The sequence below is a fragment of the Manis javanica genome, chromosome 15 (assembly GCF_040802235.1).
Source record: "Manis javanica isolate MJ-LG chromosome 15, MJ_LKY, whole genome shotgun sequence".
In the NCBI taxonomy this organism is placed as follows: domain Eukaryota; kingdom Metazoa; phylum Chordata; class Mammalia; order Pholidota; family Manidae; genus Manis; species Manis javanica.
The window spans coordinates 74,194,781-74,216,485 of NC_133170.1; the positions used below are offsets into that span (position 1 = coordinate 74,194,781).

Below are 21,705 nucleotides of genomic sequence, written 5' to 3' on the forward strand. Positions count from 1 at the left end.
CATCCCCAGACACACTATGGAATGCACCAGACTGCAGGTTCTTTTCCCCTGGCCATTCTCCCAACCGCCATCTGTACTCCACTGTGAAAACAATACCTGTGCCTTAGATAATTCTAGTGCTAATGTTCCCATTAGCCTCAGAAGGTGGGGAGGAGTAAATTCCAAAAGGATGAAGTCATTCTGAAGCATCCTGGAGGTATTCGAGGTGGGCATAAAAATGGAAAAAGTGGAAACCCCATGTGGGTCTAAACCAGCCAGCTTCAGAGCTACATGTAGATGGGGTGAGCCTGGGGTACTCCCCAGCCTGATGAATCCAGTGAACCATGCACTTCCCCCAAGCTGTGGCTTGGAGCTAATAACCACAGAAGGAAGACAAAGAAGTCACCACGGCTGTCCCTAGACAGCTCCCAACAGGACGCCTCACCTGTATCGCCAACCTCATCTCCTTTCCTCAGCCCCCAAGCCCTCCTTTAGGCTGACTTCCAACTCTCTGAGCTGGTCACATCCACAAGCCTCACTCCAGGCTGTTCCCATACCTGGGAGGTCACGGTCTCCCAGCCTTTTGGTTACACTCCATTTTTATACCCACCTCAAATGTCTCCTCTTCTGCGAAGGCTTCTCTTGTTTTCCCCTGTGCTCAGCCTCCAAAACACGGCCTATTTCCTCCTTCATTTAACCACTACAACTCAGTCCTCTGTACCTTACTGCATGGCAGTAATTCCCTGAAGACAAGTAACATCCCTTGTAATTAATACAGGGCTTGGCACCAAGAAAGTATTTCCTAAATGCTTTATGAATGAATAAGTGAATGAGCTTACTTGTTCACAAGCATACACAGCAGAAAAAGTGAAAGACAACAGAGGACCATAGTCAAGGACTAGAACGCAGGCAGGCAAACTTTTTCTGTAAAGGACAAGATAATAAATATTTCAGCTTGTGAGCCATATGGCCTCTGTTGAAACTACTCGATGCTGCCATTATAGTGCAATAGCAGCCATAGACAGTGCACAAGTGCATAAGTGTAGCTGTGTTCCAATAAAATTTTATTTGAAAATGCAGGCAACTAGTAGATTTGGCCTATAGGCCATAGTTTGTCAACCCCTGGAATAGATTATTGAGTATATCTCAAAGTAGCATAAAGGAGATAAGGCTCATTCTTAGCAACTCATCCTCTACTTTCAGCTAAAGACAGCTGGCCAGGCTAGGAAACAGAAAGACATGAAGAGAAGGAAGGGAGGGAAGGGAAGGGAAGATATGCTTAAGAAAGGCTGAATAGTTTCTGGGTGATTAAAAAGATTTTGTCAGAATTCTCTCAGATCTCAAGCTTCAAACCCTTGAGGCAGACATGAAGAAAACAAAATCTAAGTAACTTACATCCAGTGCCAGATTCCTCTAAAGAAGCAGATGTGACTTCAGCCACAAACTTTAGATAACAGAGGATGTGGTCCTGGGTGGGTTTTATTACCATTTTTACTGCTATTATTATGAATACTGTCATTTCTATTGATAAATTCTGCCCTGACGTCTTGGAAAGGAAAGAAAACGGAAGAGAAAATTAGCTCAAGGGAAAAGTCAAACTCAAAGGAAATTTAATTAAATAAATAGATTTCTTGACTGCAAAAGAAAAACGATGGGACGTGTCCCAAAATGCAACTTCCTCCCGTGCCCCTGTCTCCCAGGGAAACTGGCAGAGCATGAGAAATCCAAATACTTTCCCCAGAGCAAAAAACTCCCTATTATTTCTATCAATACACCCCAGCCACATTGAATCATGTCTGTTCAAATAGAACTTGTTTCATTTTGCTCTTTCTTTCCCCTTCCCAATAAATGCATTTGAAATGAGTTTGGGTGAGTCCTTAGGTCCTTCTTCCGTCCTATTTCCTGGCTGATGTTCTCTCTCCAGCAGCCATTTCTTTCCTTAGAGGAGGGGCTGCGTGAGAGCATCATCACCCTGAGAGAGGCCTCCCAGCTGGCCCTTCTCCCGAGAGGCGGGGCGTAGACCAGCCCAGGATCCCTCTCCTCTGCCTCTCTTTGCTTTCGTGGCTATACTTCCTTCTTCAACTATAAACTGGGGCCATAAATGCCAGTCCCTTCATTCGCACAGAGCCCAGTATAGCAAAATGGAGTGGCACTGAACAAGAAATAAAATAATTTTTGCAGAATTGCTAGAAGCATTAAATGAGGTCAGGTAGGTGACAAAACCCACAGACACAATGACTGTTGACCAACTGGAATAACAGCAAGGTACTAGCCGTCAGGCAGCCATAGTAACTCCACGCCAGGCATTGGGCTTTGCGGATCTTATCTCATTTAATCCTCACAACAAGCCAAGAAGTAGAGACAATTATTATCTGAGTTTTCAGGCAGGAGAGATAAAATGACGTGCCTATTGACCACACAGCTGGTGCCTCTTCTACAATGCTGGGAACACAGTAGGTATTTAGTAACTGCTGGGTAAAGCTCAATGTGCAAGAGAACCACATACTAAAACACGATTCTCTTGGCTGATGCAACCTCTGCAGAGAGCCAACCTGCCTCTATTTTCAAGGGTGTGTGGGTAAAGATACTGGAGTGTTTTCCTATAAAATTGGTATCACATCTGCATCCACATGTTTTGGGGTAGGCAGCCAGGGCTCCAGGGGATTTAGTTCAACAGAGAGATTCTGCCTCTTCTTTGCAAACAGCCCCAGAAAAAGCTGAAGCTTCAGTCCCAGCCAACAGCAAAAAGGTAGCAGCCCCTCCACGTCGAGCTACTTGAGAGCTTGCAATGCACTTTTGTGGACCCACCAAGGTCCCAGCAGGAAAGAGAGCGAGAATTTTTATTCTCTTTTTTAAAGAGAGAAACTGAAGCTTGAGTGATGTGACTTCCTTTGGTCACCTGGGAAGAGGGCAAGAGGTCCTCGGTCCAAATGCAGGGCTCTCTGCTCTGAGCTATTTTTCCTCCCATGTCTTTGAGGAGGTTGGTGATTGAGTGACAGAAGCAGCTGGTGGCTGCAGAATCCAGGGATATTCTGTGGCCTGAGAGGCCATCAAACCCACAAGGCAGGCACAAAATGCAGAGCAGCTGGCCAGCTGTCTGGTCGCTGACCTTTGTCCCTGCTCACCCAGGTCTTCAGGAATCCCAACTCATCTGGACCGGTGTCCCCTGCCCGCTCCTCTGCACCTTCCAGCTTGCTAATTACCAAGTGCTCCCCGCTCACATCGCCCTTTCACCTCCATGGCTGCACCTAAAATGCCCGGCCTCCTCTCCATTGTGCAGATGGGGACAATGAGGCCCAAGGAAGTAAACTGACTTCCTAAGATCACAAGCAGGTAAGCTGCAGGGGCCCAGAATTTGAAACCAGGACCGGGTGGCAGCAAAACCAGGGTTAGCGGGATGATGCCTGTTTTGTGAAAACTCCCTCGCGTTTCCTTCCTTTTCCTCTTCTGCCCAGTGGAGCCCACCCGAGCCTCAGCACTGACTGGGACTGCCTCTGGTTGCTGGCACTGAGGAACAAAGCCCTTTGGCTCTCAAAACTGGGTGAAAAATATCACTCAGCCCACCGGGAGAGGAAAATGTCACAATCAAGCAGAGACCGGGGACCCCCTGACTGCGACTCCCAGGTCTTCCCTTTACCTGCCAGTTCATTTAAAGAAAGTTTCCCAGGCAGTGGCCACTCTTACCTGCCCGATAAACCTCTGTTTGATTCAGGTGACTAGGAATCACATAGCGAAAGTAACACCTGCCGTGTCTAGAGCGTGTTCTATGTGCCTGTGCTGGGCTCCGTGCTTTTACATGCAGTCCCAGGCTGCACCCTCCACGCTGCCTTTTAAGGAGAAGACAAGTAGCAGTACCCTGTTCCTATTTAAAGAGATCAGTCCGGCAGCTGCCTGAAGTCACAGGGCAGGACTCCCCTGCAGACCCCAGGCACTGTCCCGACCCTCTCCTGGTGTCACCTCGCCAATCCCTCCCCCTCACCTATTGCTTCCTCTGGGCCCAGCCGGAGCGCAACCTGGTCCAATCTACTGGTAGGGCATCAAACCACCACCAGCGTTACCTGGGCATGAGTCAGCATGTCACTGCCACCCCATGGCTTCATGTTCCTCAAAAATCGAGTCCAGCTCAATAACCTCAGGCAGAGAGCCTTCTGTAGAGTGCCTGGGCTCTCCACTAATTCCACTCCCTTGCTCTCTCCCCTTCAGAACCTCAGGACATGGTCTAAAGCCATGGTGACATGCCAAACTCCCTGGTGCAATGCCGACTTCGTGACTTGCCTAAGCCGTGCATCCTTGGCCAAATTCATCCACGTCTCTGAACCCCACCCCCTCCCTTTTTACAAGGGTCAGGGCAATGTTGGCCTTACAAAGTGAGTGTTACAAGGATAAAAGGAGGCCATCCATGGGAAGTCCTCAAACATGATGTGTCTAGCATGTCATAAACACAGGTCAATGCCTTGCGCACAGTAAAGAACCACAAACATCTGCGCACAGAGAGACACGCAAGGCAGAGAGGCTGTTTTAATTCCTCTTTTTCCACATTCATTGGCACCATGAATATTTGCAAAAATCCACTGGACACCAAGGCCTTCCTTCATAAAAGAACCTCTAATCTCTCCCCTCCCGACCTTCTTTGGCCCTACCCTGATGTCTTAACTCCCCTTTGCCAAAACACCAGGGTCTTGTCACGGAATTGGCAGCATCCAGGAACCAGGCCTGAAAGGCCTTGCTGAATAAAGCCCACAGTTGGGGTTAGGAGGATTTTAACTTCATTTCATAGTCCACATTGGGGTCATTGGTACAAGGATCTGAGGAAAGTGGATGTGGCTGGGTAAGGTTCTGGCATTCTCCTGACATACTACATTCTTTCTTCAAAAAAAAAAAGAAGAAAAAGGTATAGTTTTCTCAGAATGTGTACATTACTGACTTCCACACTCAAAGTCTGCAGGCTGCTTTTGCAACACAAAGTAGTCCAAAAAGAATATTGCAAACAAAAGGTCCAAAGAGATACTGCAAAAAACAAAAAGAATTTTTGAGCTGTGAGTTGAAAGGACAAACTCCTACCCTGAGCAGATTTGAGACTTGGCAGCTAGTAGGCAATAAAGGAGAGCGGTCAAGCCAGAAGCAGGCACATGAGCCCAAACACAGCCTGCCGTTCTCAGTACTCCCCGAGGCCGGTTATTCCTCCACAGAGCATGCCCTGAACGCTGGGCATTCTGCTGGGGTCCTCCCAGGTCCCGAGCTTCCTGGTTTGCGGGGAGTAATGATGGTGCAGACAGTCCTTCCACACCATGTCCCGAGCAATTCCTAGGGCGTCTGAGCTGAGGCTGAGTAACCAGAAGGCGCCAGCCCACAGGAAGAGGGCTGCAGGCGTAGAAACAATGGAAAAGGAGGCAACTTTTTATGTGCAAAGAATCTAAAAACCATGCCACCAAGCTGATCCGGGCATCATGCTGTAATGATAACACCAGCTGGAGGCCACAGGACCTACTGTAGCACTGTCAGTGAGGCCAGGGACGAGGTTACTGCAGTCAACTCACTGGCCCGGCATGGAGGCCGAACCTGAGACCCAGCGTCACTGGGGAATGGCTTACTGACCATCCTTCCTGTCCCCAGGCATTTCACAGGCCAAGACACCAGGCCACCTGGTTCATACAGGCTCCCAAAGCCAGAGAAGTCAGGGCAGGGCAGAACCCAGGCGTCCCACCTCCAGCCCCAAGCAATGTCAACTATGGTCCCCTTTCATGGGATGCTTCCTCAAGGAGAACGGTGCTTGTGGGCTGTTTACCTGCAAAACTGAAGTTTTAACAAGGTCTCCAGGAAAAGAGGGAGAAATTATGCATGTGAGTGTGACACCACGTGTGTATATGTATGGGGGGCAGTGAGTGTGTACGTACATATGTGTGCATGTGTGTATGTGCATATGTGTGTATGTGTGGACGTGGTTTGTATGTGCGTGCATGTGCGTATGCATATGTATGTGTGGGTATGGTGTGAGTGGGTGCATGCGTGTGCATACATGTGCGTGTGTGTGTGTATGTGTGTGCGTGCATGCTTGTGTGCTGGAGGGAGGGTGGTACAGCGATGCTCCTAGCTTTCATCTGGTCCCTATAAACTTGACTAAGGACTAAGGACCCCTGGGAAATCATGTTCTGGGCATGATAAGCCAAAGTCCAACTCAATTACAAATTTCTGTGCTTTTACAGAAACTCAGTCTTCACAAAATCTCCTGGCTTTCGTCTGGCCTCAGAATACTTAAGTTGTCATCATCGTCCCCACCATTATCATCACCACCATCCAAGCCAGAGCAAAGCGGAGCCGGGAGCACTTGGGGTAAATCACAACAGCAGCTCTCAACTACGAACATTCAATGATGTCTGGAGGCATTTTTTATTTCCAACTGGGGGACAGGGGTGGAAGCTACTGGATCTAGTGGGTAGAGGCCAGGGGTGCCACGGAGTCCCTATAACACACAGGGCAGCCCCCACCGTGGAGGCAGATAATTTCCCACTGCGATTATCAACCGTGCCGAGGCTGAGGAAGCCTGAGCTAATAACCATTTCCGTGCTGGCATGGCAGACCTCCAAGAAAACCTCCTACCTGGAGCTAAGACGGGGCATCGCTGACATCCAAGGGCATTAGCAGACGATGGTCAGTGTGTGCTACAGCCCGCAGCACCCGCGACAGTCTGGGATGAAGATGTAAACCTACCAGTCCCTGCCCCAAAACCCTAGACTCTAGAAGCTGGCTCACTTTTGGGGAATAAATATAGTCGCGTGGTTCTAGAAAATACTATGGGAACTCTGTCAACCTCTCAAATACGTTAAAGGAAGCCTGTGATTGGTTGTTACCTTTTTTCTGCCCCAAGATACTAAAAGGGTTATACTGTCCCCTACCCGTGGGGCATCCGTGGGGCTCCATCAAATTCAGGGATTTGACCAAAGTCCTGGCAGAAGCGTCCACTGCCCACAGTCATTGCAAAGCAGGCTGCACCTGCTCTGCGGTTCCAGGAGAGACCATTCGGCTCGTGAGGAGCCTGCCTTCTGGAAGCAGAATGGAGGCAAAACAGGGGAGTAGGGGCAGAAACCTTTGGCCTGGCCCAACCATTTGGGTTGTATGCTTTCCAATTCACTCCAGTCAAAAGAACCAAAGTAAGGTCCTGCTCCTACAGGGGAGGCTGCTCTGGACAGAGGTGAAAGCACCCGACGCCTCACTCATTCCTCGCGACAGCACTAAGGGGCCTGGTACTTTCAGGCCTGTTTCAAAGACTGAGGCTTGTCCAGGGAAGGGGCTGGGCTAGGTTTACCACAGCCCAGGGGTCCAGCCAGGACTCACATGCCAGGCCCTCCTGATGGTGCCACAGACCGACCAGGCCAGCTGCCAGGAGAGTCCAGGAGCCTGGTCCCTTGCCCACCATGGCCCATGCCCCCCACGTCTTTGTTATCTTTGTGCCCCAGGACCCAGCACATGGAAAAGCCCAGAGGCTGATTTCAGCTGAAGCAAGTCCTGCCCGCTTCTCTTCACAGCCTTCTATAGCCTGGCTCCCCCACAGCTGGAGTCACCCCCAAATTTGGCCCTAAGCTCTCTCCTGATGTCCCCCAGGGAATGGAGCCGATGTCTCTCCAGACTCACTTTGCATCCCCACTAATTTTTATCTGGAGCCTGCCTTTCAAGCTTTCTTCTTTACAGCTCATTTTCTTCTCTTCATTGGTCTTGCCACGTGGCAGGGAGACCAACACAAGGGCTTCCGTGACATGAGCGCTGCGGCAAGACCCTGCCTGAGCAGGCTGGAGGCGGGCAGGGCCGGGCAGCCTGCTTGACACTGTGCGGCTGACTCAAGGCCAGCCAGGAAAACACACTAAAGGCGCCCACTCCCAGCCCGGTTTTCAGCCTGCCCAGGATGCCCTGTCCGCAACACAGAATTAAGCCCACACTAGTTCCCTGCCATAGCTGGGTCAAGCCTTTCTTCCCTGTGGAACTCAGTTTTTCCTCATTTGAAAGTTGAGATGATTAAACTGAATTTCCCTCCGGTTTGCACATTAATGTAATCTTTTTCTATGGCTTCTGAGCACATTCATTCTCTGGCTTTCGGCTAAAGGAAAATTGTCGGGCAGCGCCCCCTGGTGACCATCCAAAATCATCAAGAAGTGGCCCCAGTGGGAGGGTGTCCGGGGCAATAAATATTGGGAGGAAAAAAGCATCTAAGTGTTTGCTGCCACCCAGCTATTTGACCCTAACTTCCTCAAGCAAGGAGCCTAGCATTTAAAGCAAAAACACAGTCCTGCTACTCAGTCCACCTGCCGTGACAATGGAGGCAGAGGTCTTTAGAAGGCAGGGCTTGAAGAACAATCTGTCAGCCCGTCACGGAGGGCCTCCTGGCATCTGATCACCAAGCTTGTCCGCCTCATTTCTCCTCCACAAAGTACCAGACGGAGAAGGAAAAACAAAGGCGCTAAAGAAAGAAAATGATCAGATGATAGAGCTAAACTGAGCTCTGCTCCCAAGGACGGGGCTGACGTGCGGACAGCGAGGAATCAACAGGTCCTCTGTGTGGGGGAGAGGGAGGCCATTTCGGGTTTCCTTCCCCAAGCGAGGCGTGAACTCAGTAGAAAGATACGGAGTTCGCGGCACCCTGAATTACAAATCCCACTGGGATGGTGGGGCACATTCACCCAAAGGGAGCCTTAAATCACAGTGACCCTCCAAGGGACTATCTTGACAGCACTGCAGAGATAAAAAGATGTGTTGCCCACCTCAGAAGAACTCAAAAGTCTGGGGAAAGAGATAAGAAAAGCCAGCAGGTAGGACACTGCATAATAAAAGCATGTATGTGTTCTGAGTAAGACTGACAAGAGTTTTGAACACAGCCTGTACCAGGTACTAGCTGTGTGACCCTGGGCAAGTTACTTAACCTCTCTGGGCACATCTGCTCTTCCCTCCTTTCCTTCCTTCCAGAGTAGAGTAAAATGGCAGCTCCGTATAAATGCTGTTCACTGTGCAAACAGTAACTCACCCCCACCATAGAGTCCTCCATGAACAATGCCTCCCAGCATCTTTATGTATTCATTCCCTTCCTCCCAAAGGTTCTTCTTCACAGCAGACTGAGATCTCTCCTGGTTGAGAGCATGTGTTTATTTGTTTGCGCTAACACTATTTCTTGCCTGGTCTTTCACAGGGGTTAGCAAGCTTTTTTCTGTAAAAAGCTAAAGAGTTACTCTTTTAGGCTTTCTGGGCCATATACAGTCTCTGCCATATGACTCAGTTCTGCTGTAGTGTTTAAACACCAGTAGACAACAAATGGATGTGGTAGTATTCCAGTAAATCTATTTACAAAAGCAGGCAGAAGGCTGAATTTAGCTGCTGGGCTGTAGTTTGCCGACCTGTTTTAGAGAGAATTCTCTCGCATTCTCTGCTCATTATTTCTACCACATAAGCCCATCGCTGACATACAGACAGAAACTGTCTTTCTCTCCCATCTCTCTTCTAGGGCAAATCTAAAAAAATGCGTCAACCTTCCCTTCCAAGCGCATAATTTCCATGATTAAATTAGGATGGTTCATTTATTTGTTGATTCATTCAGTGACACCTCTGCTACTGTGCTAGGTACTTGATAGGAGACAAAAGCCGCACAGTGTTAACAGCGTGTGGTCAGCCCGTGCTGCTGGCCTGCAACTTACTGGCCATGTGACCCTGGCTCACTAAGGTTCACCTCCCTGTGCCTTAGCGCTTATCTGAAAACCGAAGAATGCAACAGTCCTTATCCCCTGGGGAAGTTCTGAAGATTAAGTGACATTTTCCTTAAAATCAGCTGAGAACACTACCGGCTACAGAGTATGCTTTCAATAATTTATTGTTTCTATTTTTGTTATTACTAAGAGATGACTCCTGCCACCTAGGAATTTAACATCTGATATGGGAGATTCATATATCAAAACAACTAGAAGATAACTGCTAGATGAGGAACTAAGATTGGAGCAGGGGCAATCAAGGAAGGCTTCCCAGCAGTGGTGGCATTTAAGTTGCATCTTGAGATGACATGGGGAGTTTTCTGAGCCATGGGAATGTTAAATTCAAGAAGATGCAGCCCGGGAAGTTTCCCTTTTAAACAAATGCAGAGGGAGTTTAATCAGTGAGGAAATCAGAGAAGTCTACAGGTTCTGGGCATTCAGCCCCACCAGGCGCCAACAGCTGGGAGGAACGTTATCACACGGGTACAGAACAAGGTAAACAAACTGGGTTCAAGGGGGAGTTTTTTCCTTCCATTTTCTTCACTAAAGTTGCATGACTACTTGCTTCTTGCCCAGAATGATTGGAAATGCAGACAAGCCAAAGAGAAATAATCATCACCTCAATCCAAAACAACTATGCTAAATATCCACGTGTACTTCCTTCTAGAACTTTCTTCTATGTGTCTATCTTTTAAATATTAAGTAACATGCAAATTTAGTCAAACAGTGTCCTTTTCTTCTCCCTTTCCCAAACAACATTTGGGTACCTCTCCTGCAAGACTGTAAGGCGGGAATCAAGAAAATAAACAATGCAAAACATCACCCAAGTTAAAGATGTGATGACAATGAACTGGAGCCATCTTCCAGGCTCTAGCCCTGCTGTCACAATGTTGGGACATTGTAAAGGGAGGGGAAATAATGTGGTTCCAAATAATACCACCAGGTAATACCACTTCCCCATCCTCCCTGCCTTGCCTGCCTTCCTCCTGCACATTAACTGAACTTCTTAAAATATTTATACCCCATGTTGCCTCCCACCCTCTCTCAGAACCATGGCTGAGAAGGGCAGGAATGCCCAGAACTCACCCTGCCAGGAGAGGTTCCGGGACTCAGGCCTGCCCCAGCCGCACCTGCAGTGAAGCAGCACCCCAGCACCAGGATCCCAACTGGGGGCCACTGCCACCGCGTGGCACACAGCATAGCAGAAATGGCTCTGCACTGAGAAGCAGGGACGGGACGCTGTGGGTCTGTGAGACTCTGAGCCAGTCAAAGTGGCTTGCTCCTAGCCTCAGTTTTCCCACCTGTGAAATGGGCACTCAGCCCAGTCTGCCCACCACTCATACAGCTGTGAGGACCACATGAAGCCATCTGCCCCCTTGGGGCTTCCTCAAACAGAAGGTGCACTGGGAATGTGCAATGCTGTCATTCAGTATTTACGTACAACTGGTAAATAATTTCTTTTTAAGCTCAGTTCTGGTTTAGGCTGCTGCATCCCTGCAAAGCCTCAGAGGCCCCACCCCTCTCATATTCAGAACTGACCTAGATCCAACCTGTCTCTGATACTTAATTACTGTGAGACCCAGGGCAAGGAAATGACCTCTCTGAGCCTCAATTTTCTTATCAGAAAATAGAAATATTAAGCATATGGACCGCATGAAGTTGCTGACAGGATTAAATGAACAAGGGCTGCATGTCAATCATCCAGCCCTGCCCTTGGCCCAGAAGAACTCAATCAGTATTTGCTGTTCCTATTATCACGGACCACCCTCACTCACTCACTCACTCCTTGACTACTTCTCACACTCCAGTTCTGACCAGGCTGCACAGTGGTCCTTAAAGGGCAGCCCCCAAACTAGCAGCAGCATCTGGAACTTGTTAAAAATGCAGTTTCCTAGACGCTGCCCTGGACACTGAAACAGAAAGCCTGGGGATAGGGCCTTACAGGGGATTGTGACACACATCCAGTTCTGAGAACCCCTGTTCCACTGAGAAGAGGCAGAGAAACGAAATCATCTCAGATGTAATAGGGACCCTGACGAAAATAAAACAGTAATAGCAAATGATTGAGATGGTGCTGGCACTCCCTGAGAAGGTGGTATTCGAGCTGGGACCAAAACGACAGCAAACCAGCCAGGGGGACGCGGGGGCAGCGCATTCCAGGCAGAAAGAGTGACCCATGTAATGGCCCAGAGGCAGGCTTTTCAAGGAAAGGCAATTAGATGAGGGTAGCTGGGTGTGACCTCTGTGCAGATGTCAGGAGACAGAGACCCCACGAGGAGGCTGAGGGAAGGGGCTGGGGTCTGATTCTCAGAGGCGACGGTCCATCTGGGTCCGACTAAGCTCGTCTGGTGTGGCGCTTGTGGAACCCAGGGTCCTCAAACAGTTCAGCTCCTGCAGACCATGCAGTACCAGGTCGGTATCAGTTCTCTGAGCCTGATTCTTCTGCTCAGCACCTCCCAAGAGTGAGGAATCGAGAGAGGGGGCAGTCACGGCTCCGATCAAAGATGACAGCCAGGAGTAAGGTTCTCTTTGCTCTCCTGGGGGATTGCCACAAAAGCCAGAGCTGCCCACACGAAGCGGCAGGTGGGCTCAAGAGAGGGGCCAAAGGTGTAAGAAAGGGAAACCGGTGGCTACACCAGGAAGGGCAGAGTGCGCCGCTCCAGGCTGGGAGACAAAGGCTGGGAGGAATGTCCTGCCCCCAGGACGCATCCGGAGGCACTGTGGGAAAATCCCTTCTTTCAGATTCAGCTTCAGGGCAGGGTGAGGGAAGGGGAGAGAACTTAAAAAAAAAATTAAGATAATCACAGCCAACATGTATTAAGCATTGGTTTGCCAGGCATCAGGCTAAGTATTCATTTACATTAAGTCATTTCTTCTCTTGCAACATCTCCCTGAGAAAGATGCTATCAGCAACCCCACTTTAGATGAGGAAAGTAAGGGAGAAGGCGAGGGGAGGCAAGCCCCAAAGGAAGCAGAACAAAGGGAGGAAGGAGGAGGATGGGAGACTGACTGATGGGTTGAACTTTGCCTAAATCCAGCTCCATCCATCCTTGATTTAAGGGTTAAGAGAAATCAAACCAAAACGATTTCCTTCTTAAAACCCGTCCAGCAGCTTCCCAAGCTGCTTCCTGCCGCGGCTCCCAGGCTCCTCGGGGGAGCAGGTCCCTGCCTGCGTCTCCACCACACCTTCTATCCTACTGCCCTGAGTTGCCCCGGCCTTGGCCACGCTGCCTCCTGCGTTCCCAGAATCCCCTTCTCTGTATGGTTCCAGGGGTGAGTTGGCCAAAGTTGTACAAAGTTTGGGAGGCGAAAGTGAAGTAGCAGCCAACAAGCTCTGAAGGGCGACATGATTTAGAGACAATGGGAGACAGGTGCAGGGGCGCGGCCCCAGTTTACCCTCTGTCTTCCCCTCTCCACAGCCGAATCTCCTTCCTGACGGTGGTCCCGAGGGACCAACAGGGACCTCAGGCCCAGCAGTAGACACTCCCCTGCAAACGCAGAGGCAAGAGCGCCGAGGAACCGACCAGGCACGCCTCCTCCACAGGGACCATCCATCGGCATGAGTCCCCTGCAGCCGCTGGCCCTGCTGGCTTCCAGCAGCCCCCAACCGCCCAGGCTGGCTCACCCATTACCAGCACAGGTTGGGGACCACTCGCTGAACCTGCAGCTTCCCTTCTGAACTTCCACCTCCCCGGCTCTTCCTGCAGCTGTACCGGGTCTACACGCCAGTACGAGGCCTCTACTCACAGAGCTTCTGCCTCACAGTCGGCCCCTCGCTGGCTCAGTTACCAGCAAAAGCAATAACGCACCTCTTCCAGGATTAGCATCTCAGACAATCCCCCTCCTCCCTCCTGGAATGCTCACTCCTGTCGCACGAAGACCAGGCCCCACGGAAAGCAACACGTGGGGCACCCCGTAGGCGGCCTAAGTTGAATTCCCACCCAACAACCAGCGCCAACTGCCATCCATCTGCATGTGCCATCTCGAATGTTCCAGCTCAGTCAAGCTTCAACACATGGAGCAAAGAACTACCCAACTGGGCCCAGCACCCCCCAGGGAACCAGGAGTGGCAACAAAGCAGGTGCTGTAAGTCAGAGTTTTGAGGTGGATTGTTACACAGCAGCAGTTCACTAGAACGTATCCCACGGTCCAGCCACATGGGCCTTCTCTCTGCTTCTGAAAAGTGCTTTAGAAATGTGCACCACCTATTTTCTCCGCTCAGTGTTCTTCTCCCCATCTTCTCATGTCTGGTACTTTCTTGCCAGTCAAGTCTCATTTTAAATGTCAACTCCCCATAGTGGCCCCTGGTGATTGATGGTCAACTTGGCTAAGCCACAGTCCTCGGCTGTTCAGTCAAACATGAATCCAGGTGCTGCTATGAAGGTATTTTGCAGATGTGATTTAAGTAAGTATTCATTTTGACTTTAAGTAAGGTGGCTATCCTCAGTACTCAGGACAGGCCTGAGATTCGATCCACTGAAAGGCGTGAAGCGCAGAACTAAGTCTTTGCTGAAAAGAAATCCCACCCACGGACAGCAACTTCAGTTCATGTCCAAGAGTTCCAGCCAGTGCCCTACAGACGTCAGACTAGCCCTGCCAGCCTCAAAATCACACACACCAATTCCTTGCAATGACTCTCTTAATATATTTATTCTGCTAGTTCTCCTTCTCTGGTAAGAGTCTGACTGACACACACACCCCATGGACCACCCTATTAAAGTTAGTCACCTGGCCACCACCATATCATTTTATTTTAATTTTCCACATAAAATGATCACTATTTGTTATTTTTCTTATTTACTGTTTCTCTCAATACATTCTAGAGCAGAATTTATGTGCAATAGAATTTTCTGTGATATGGGAAATGTCCTAGGACCGTGCTGTTCCCATAGGGTGGCCACTAGCTGCATGTGGCTGTGGATCGTTTGAGATGTGGCTAGTGCAATTAAAGAAGTGGATTTTTTATTTTATTTCCTTTTGATGAATGTCTAAGTTTAACTTGCCACGAGGACAGCAGCCACTCTATCAAACACGGGTCTAGAAAACAAGGTCTGAGAGAGCAGGAAGCTGGTGGACCACTGTGTCCCCCAAGTGACCCAAAGAGAGGATCAGTATTTACACAGTGCATGAACGAGCCGTTTGTGCATAAGTGCAGGTGCTTTAAGTTTCTGTCCCTTGCAAGGGACAGTGCTAACTAACGCTTGTGTGAGGCATTCCAGAGAGCCCAGAGAACAGGATGCGGGGAGGGGAAGGAAGAGCATCGCCCGCCATCGGAACACACCAGACGCTGCAGGCCGGGCGGGGCCCCTTCCTCAGCCTGCCCAGCCATCCTGGAGTTAGAAGCAACCACAACAATAGAGCAATCAAGACTGCAGTGGGAGGCAGGGTTCTGGGGGGCTTCATTCAGTGCCTAAACTGGGAAGAAGCGAGAGAGCATCTGAGGCTGGCCTATTTTGGGGCCACTGTGCATCCTGTTTTTCTCCTGGCTGCCAGTTCTTCCCCTGGACATGCAGGAGGAGGAGGTGGAGGGGGCCCAACAAAATGAGCTCCTAAGAGGCTGCCGGAGTGCCCAGGCGTCCCCTCTCTCCCAGGCCTGGCCCCCCGAGCTTCCTCTTGCACTTCCCAGCAGCTTGCTGGCAGCCTCCTACTACGCAGCCAGGGTGTTCGTTTGAAAAACTGGACAAATGATCTAGACACCTTCTGCTCAAAGCCCTGCAATTCAAGCCCTATGCCGGGGTCCACCACGGGGGCTGGCCCTGCCCAGCTGTCCCCCCCAGCTCCCATGGCCCTCCCCAGCATCCCCAGCGGGCGTCCCTATGCCCGGGACGCTGCACACTCCCTCCTGACACAAGGCACGTGCACGTGGTCCTATCACCTCCTCCTCCTTTAGGTCAGTTTCACCCCGAAGCCTGAGAAAGGCTCCAAGCCCTAGAAGCCAGCACGGTGCCAGGGGCACACTGGGTGCTTGGTGAATACACACGGGATGGAAGAAAGCAAAGTCTGCCACTACCTGCAACCCAGGGTTTTCCTTGGGAAAGTGAAGATGCAAATGACCGCACATGATCAGGCTGAAAACAATCAAAAGACCCAGAATAAGAGTAGAGAGAAAGCAAGCCCAGCCACAGCAGGCTGATGCCTGAGCCATGCCCCCTCCGGGCTCTCTGATAGGAAGGAAGCCGGCTGTACACAGGCCTAGAGGAGGAGGAGAGGGTGAAGGGCGGGAACGCAGCTCTTCTGGCGGCCAGTTCCGTTTCAGCCTAGGACCTCAGCGCTGTAGTGAGGGGGAAGGCAGGCTGTGTGTCATGGGAAAACGGCCTGGCTTCTGCTTGAACCCTCTGGCCAGGGAAAGGTGGGCCACCTCTAGAGAGCAGGCACGTCAGACAGAGGGGGAAACAGGCTCGAAGCAGCAGCAGCGCTCAGAGGGAAGGGAAGTCACAGAGAAACAAAGAATTGGAGAGTGTAATTAGAAAACTGAAGGCCAGGGGCTCTTTGGGGAAAAAAAAGAGAAGAAGATGGAAAGAGGGTTGAGGGAAGTGAATTGGGGGCAGAGAAAAGCTAAAGGACTCTGTTGGTGGTGGTGGAGATGGGATGGTGGGGACAGTGGGGACGGTGGGATGGTGGCGCAGTGGGGACGGTGGGGTGGTGGGACAGTGGGGAGGGTGGGGATGGTGGGATGGTGGCACGGTGGGGACGGTGGGGTGGTGGGACACTGGGGATGGTGGGATGGTGGCACGGTGGGGCGGTGGGACAGTGGGGACGGTGGGGCGGTGAGGATGGTGGGACAGTGGCACAGTGGGACGGTGGGGACGGTGGGATGGTGGGGACGGTGGGATGGTGGCGTGGTGGGGACGGTGGGGCAGTGGGGACAGTGGGGATGGTGGGGACGGTGGGGACGGTGGGACGGTGGGGACGGTGGAGACGGTGGGGAAGGTGGGACGGTGGGGCAGTGGGGACGGTGGGACGGTGGGGACGGTGGAGACGGTGGAGACGGTGGGATGGTGGGACGGTGGGACAGTGGGGAAGGTGGGACGGTGGGATGGTGGGGATGGTGGGGATGGTGAGACGGTGGGGATGGTGGAACAGTGGGGATGGTGGGATAGTGGGGGAAACTGGAGCAGAGATGGTGGTGGCCGTGGCTGTAGGGTGGAGGAGGGGTGGTGCTGATGACCACGACAATGAAAATGGTAACGACAGAAGTCATCATGTACCTAATCTGGGGCCTGTGCTTTGCCTCCATTATCTGCTATAACCCTTCCAACAGCCAACAGGACAGAAGTGATCGTCTCTATCCTGCTACTTGGGAAGCTAAGTCCAGAATCCCAAGATGCCATACTCAAAAGCAAGTAGCTAACAGGTGGCAGAACCCGAGTTTGTCTGACTCCATATTCCATTCACTTGGCAAACGACTCAGGACTGAGGAGGAGAAAGCAGCAGGAAATGGAGCAGGGTGGCCACCTGCCCTGACCACTCTGTTCACCGCAACATCCTGTCGCCCACTTTCCCAGCCCGCAGCCCACCCCCGGACCTGCCCACCTTGCTGTTCTCCATGGCACTTATTCTCACGCACTTCACGGTGTACATGCTTGTTATGATTACAGCTTACTGTCTTTCTCCCTCTCTAGAAGGTAAGCTCCAGGAGAACAGACATCTAACTGCATTTTCAGAGATTAGACCAGCCTCTGGCATATCGTAAGCATTCCATCAATTTTGTTGAATGAGTGAATGAATGATTTTGGTTTCAGGACACAGCTGCTAGGCTAAGGAAAGGTTACAATATCCTGGCTTCAGGGTCCCTTGAGCTTGTTTGAAGGAATGAATGAATATTCTGTCGTCCTAGGCTGAGATGATCTAGCAAGCTCTAAAAGAGAAGCAGGGTTAACCTTTCCTAACTTTGGGACTCACTGGGCAGTGGGAAATACAGATATCTCCAAAACCCAAGGAGCGAATAAAGATTAGAGTCACAACTCTAAAATAAAACTGCCCCCATCCTCCAAGGGAGAGACCAGGAGACAAACATTACACACGGGCCTGGCCAGGCATGAAGTTCCCTGGTTTTAACATCCATATGCTCAGCTCCACGTGGGCTTCTCAGTACCACTTGCTTGACTTCAGTTATTTAACAAACATGCACTGAGACCCCACTACATGCCAGAATTTAAAACATCTGATTTTCATCACTGTAGGAGACACCAGCTCCCCGGCAGAGGGCTGGGGATACCGAAACGAATAAATATGGTGTAACCCTCAAGAAGCAAGAAAGACACTAGTTTGTTCCCTAGTTTGGGATAACATTTTTGGTGAAGGTGAAGGGCAGGAAATGATGGAACCATCCAGCTCCCAAGATAATCAGAAGCTTCAAGGAACAACGATCATTTTTGAGGGGAAGACAATTTAAAAGAAGAATCATTCGCGGATGGCTCACTGCTTCCCCCTAGAGGAGATCAGTAGCAAGCACGTCACGCAGCTTTTCCCGGCAAGAAACCTAGACCCCAGTCGGCCAACTGCACCTTCCCTGGGGAAGGTCAGTCAGATGACAGAGGAAGACGAGGAAACCGACAATCAGGAAAAAGCAGCCACGTGGCAGAAGAAGCAGCCATCATAGTCCAATTCATTCATTCCAGTAACAAGTGCCACAAGAGCTGGGTCTGAGGGTAAGGAGGGATTCACAGGGAAGACAAAGCAGGAAGGGAATTCCAGGCAGTGGGCTGAGTACCAAGATGTGAAATCCATGCTGATCTAGGAAACCCTAAGTAACTAAAAGATTTGCCCAACATTTGGGGCTTGCGGGGGAACCATGAGCTGTGGGGCTGCAAACAGAGGCCAAACCCCAGGCTTCTTTGCAATCCAGGAGAAAGACACTGGAAGCAGTGGGGGGCTTTCCCAGGCTATTTGTGCGGGAAGGCGCACTGATTCCGAAATATTTATTGAGTCCTGATGGGGCGGAAGAACTTTCCTCTTCCCCTCGAGGTTTTTCTGGCTGGTCTAAGAATTTAATTGTCACAAGACAGATTAACAGGAGAAAAATACCGAAGTTTCATTTCATACATACAGGGAAGGCATAGATACGGATTCCAAAGATTGGAGAATGAGGAATATATAGGTCCTGAAGCAAGGAGGAGGGGGTGGGGGTCTGGGACTTCAAAGGAAAAGGGAAGCAGCCCGCAGGAATAGGAGAACTAAATGTTTGCTGGGCCACATGGAAACAATGGAACATAGAGGAGAATTTTAACAGATTGCCACCTTCCCCCCAGTCGGCCACCCCTAAGTCACATACATCATCATGTAGAACCCATGATGGTGGCTCTCTTCCTGGGGCAGTTCCTCCAGCTGAATTCTTTTTATGCAGTTAGGGCGTAGGGTGGTCAGACTTTCTGAGTCTTTCCGGCCTTGACTGTTCTCAGTTCTGAAATCATCTGCATGTCATAACAGCACATCTTGGGGCAGCCTGTTCTTGGCCCCTACGGCCACTACTATGCGCCAGATACTGAGCTGGGAACCCCTGGCTGGGAATAAAACAATGAGCAGAGACAAGCGCTCTTGCAGATTAGTCTAGTGGCAGAGAGGCATCCATTCAAAAAACTCATTCCCCAGAAAAGGTTAAAATTAAAACGTGCAATGTGGCACCACTGCCTATGGGAAGGGCAGAAGTGGGTAGTCCTTTGCTTTGAGCGTCTGCATACGCTGACCCCAGAGCTAAGAGCTGGGATGGGGCAAATGGCAGCCTTCGGCTGCTGCTTTCAAGGTTCCAGGGGCTCTAAGGCTGGCACTGGAGGCAGGACATCACAGACGGAATCCCGGCTGCCCGGGAAGAGTCGGGAGAGGCAGGGAGATGAAGAGGAGCAAACGGCCACCCCAAAATATCTCTTTGGCATGAGGATGATTTTGGGCTGATTATTGATAAGAAACAGCAGACACAAACGAAGCTCTGACAACCGAGCAGAAGTTACCCTTTTATAAGAGACATTTACATTTATAAGGAGACTCTCCATTTGTAAGGGTGTCCCCCTCTGCAACAGGAAGAAAAAAAGTGACTCTTAAGTTTCTAGAAACATCGAAGGAGAAGGCAAAGACGAATCTGTGCACCAGCCTAACCCTTTTTAACTTGCTCTTTCTGGTTACTCTGCTCTTTCTCCCCCACATCTTGTGTCCTTAGTGCTGGAGATGTTATTCGAGGTGGTGCCTGGGGCCTTTTCAAGAACATACTCAGTTTTCTTGGCTCTCTCCCTTGTATACAGGAGGTATTTGTGTTATTAAACTTGTTTGTTTTTCTCCTGATTGTCTTCTGTACAAATTACAGGGATTGTCTCAGCCAAGAATCCAGAAAGGTCGAGAGAAAAGTATTTCCTTCCCCCACAAGGATCAGTGAGATGCGTGTTTCTCAGACCGTGACTCACACCCGGAAGTGAGGTGTGACATGGAGGTGGTTGTTCACTACCAGCAACTGGTAAGTGACATAGAATAACACATAAAAGAATGTAAAATATCAGGCATGGTAAAAGTGAGTTTGATGTTTTATTCTTTATTTCATGAAGCTCACTTTAGTTGTGTATGTGTACATGTTAGAGGCTTTAACAAAGCCTAACTCATTCCATTTTGAAACCAGCTAAGAAATTATACCTCTCCCTCTCTGTTGCCCTCTAAGCAGACCTTCCTAAGTTTCTGGAATCTTGCCTGGAGCCCCCTGGAAACCACAGATAAGGACATTCCATTCTCCAGGCAAGATAGGGATCCTGGGACTCCTCCCCAAACCCCTCACCCTCTGAAACTACCTCTGCAAGCCTTATACACAACCCCCCTCCAGGACCCTGACATTCCTCCTGTCCCATCCCTCCTACACAGGCTCCAGTAAACTCGGCCCTCTTTCTTTGAGTTCAGTGTTCATTTCTGTAACACTGAAACTCAAGAGTGGGGTCCAGTAACATACATACGTGTGTGTGTGTGTGTGTGTGTGTGTGTGTGTGTGTGTGTACAGGGTTGCAATATACATTGTATTTGCTTCTGTGTGTCCTGATCAACAGTTTGAAAAACACCAGATTAAAGGCTCTTTCCACTTAAAAGGACTTCACCAAACTCAGTAGCACAACACTGGTGAAATGGTATGAACTCTGAAAAGCAATTAAGCACCTAACCTCACTGTTTACTCTGATGTACTGCAGGGACAGAAGTGGACGAGAAGGCGTAAGTCCACGTGCACTTTCTGGAAAGCACCACAGCAATATTCACCAGAAGTCATAAAATATGTAAACTCTGCTGCAGGAACCCCATGCCTATGAATCCACACCAAACGAATAGCCATGGAGGTACCCAAAGATAACAATTAAAACGGTTCACTATATACTGCTTATAATAGGAAAATGTGGTTACAACCTAAATTTCTAAAAATAGATTGAATAAACAGTGGCAGTGTTTGAGCATTAAAACTGAGGAGGAAATACACTTATTGACAAAGGAAGATGATAATGCTCTAACACTGCAATTTGGTGCGATCCAGCTGTGTCCCACTGTAGAGAGGGGACGTTACCTTGGAACAGATTTTTGTTGTATGGAGTAATTCAGAGGGCCCTCTTAGCCATGCAAACGTTAGGTGAGTCAGTGGTATTGTACTAGAGTAAGGAATAACATGACCTCTATAACCAGTCAAGGCTGGGGAGTTGGGGCTACGGGGCTGGGATTCTGTGTCTCACGCCATGAAACATTTAGAAGTAACTGGAGACACTCTTGTTTGGTATGATTGGGATGTGGCGGACGTTATGGTATCTAGTGGGTGGAGTCATGGATGCCACCAAATGTCCTTCAATGACAGGAGAGCCCCCAACTCTGGGCCCCTTTTGATAATGACTGCAGCCTTGATCAGGATCTGCTAGCAAGAAAGAATACAAAAGGACATGCAGGGGGGATCTGGGCCAACGACCTGTCTCAAATACGGTCTCATTTGCTCACGGCTGTACCCGCTGCCCTGCTGGCACATAGTAGCCACTCAATAAATTCTTATCGCGAGGTA

The 21,705-nt window shown here is 50.0% G+C and overlaps 1 protein-coding gene across 3 annotated transcripts in view; it reads right to left on the reverse strand.

Moving 5' to 3' along the window:
- The window catches only part of KSR2 (kinase suppressor of ras 2), a 371,798-nt gene that overhangs the window by 265,644 nt on the left and 84,449 nt on the right, over nucleotides 1-21,705 (reverse strand). The gene's annotated exons all lie outside the window — the stretch shown is intronic.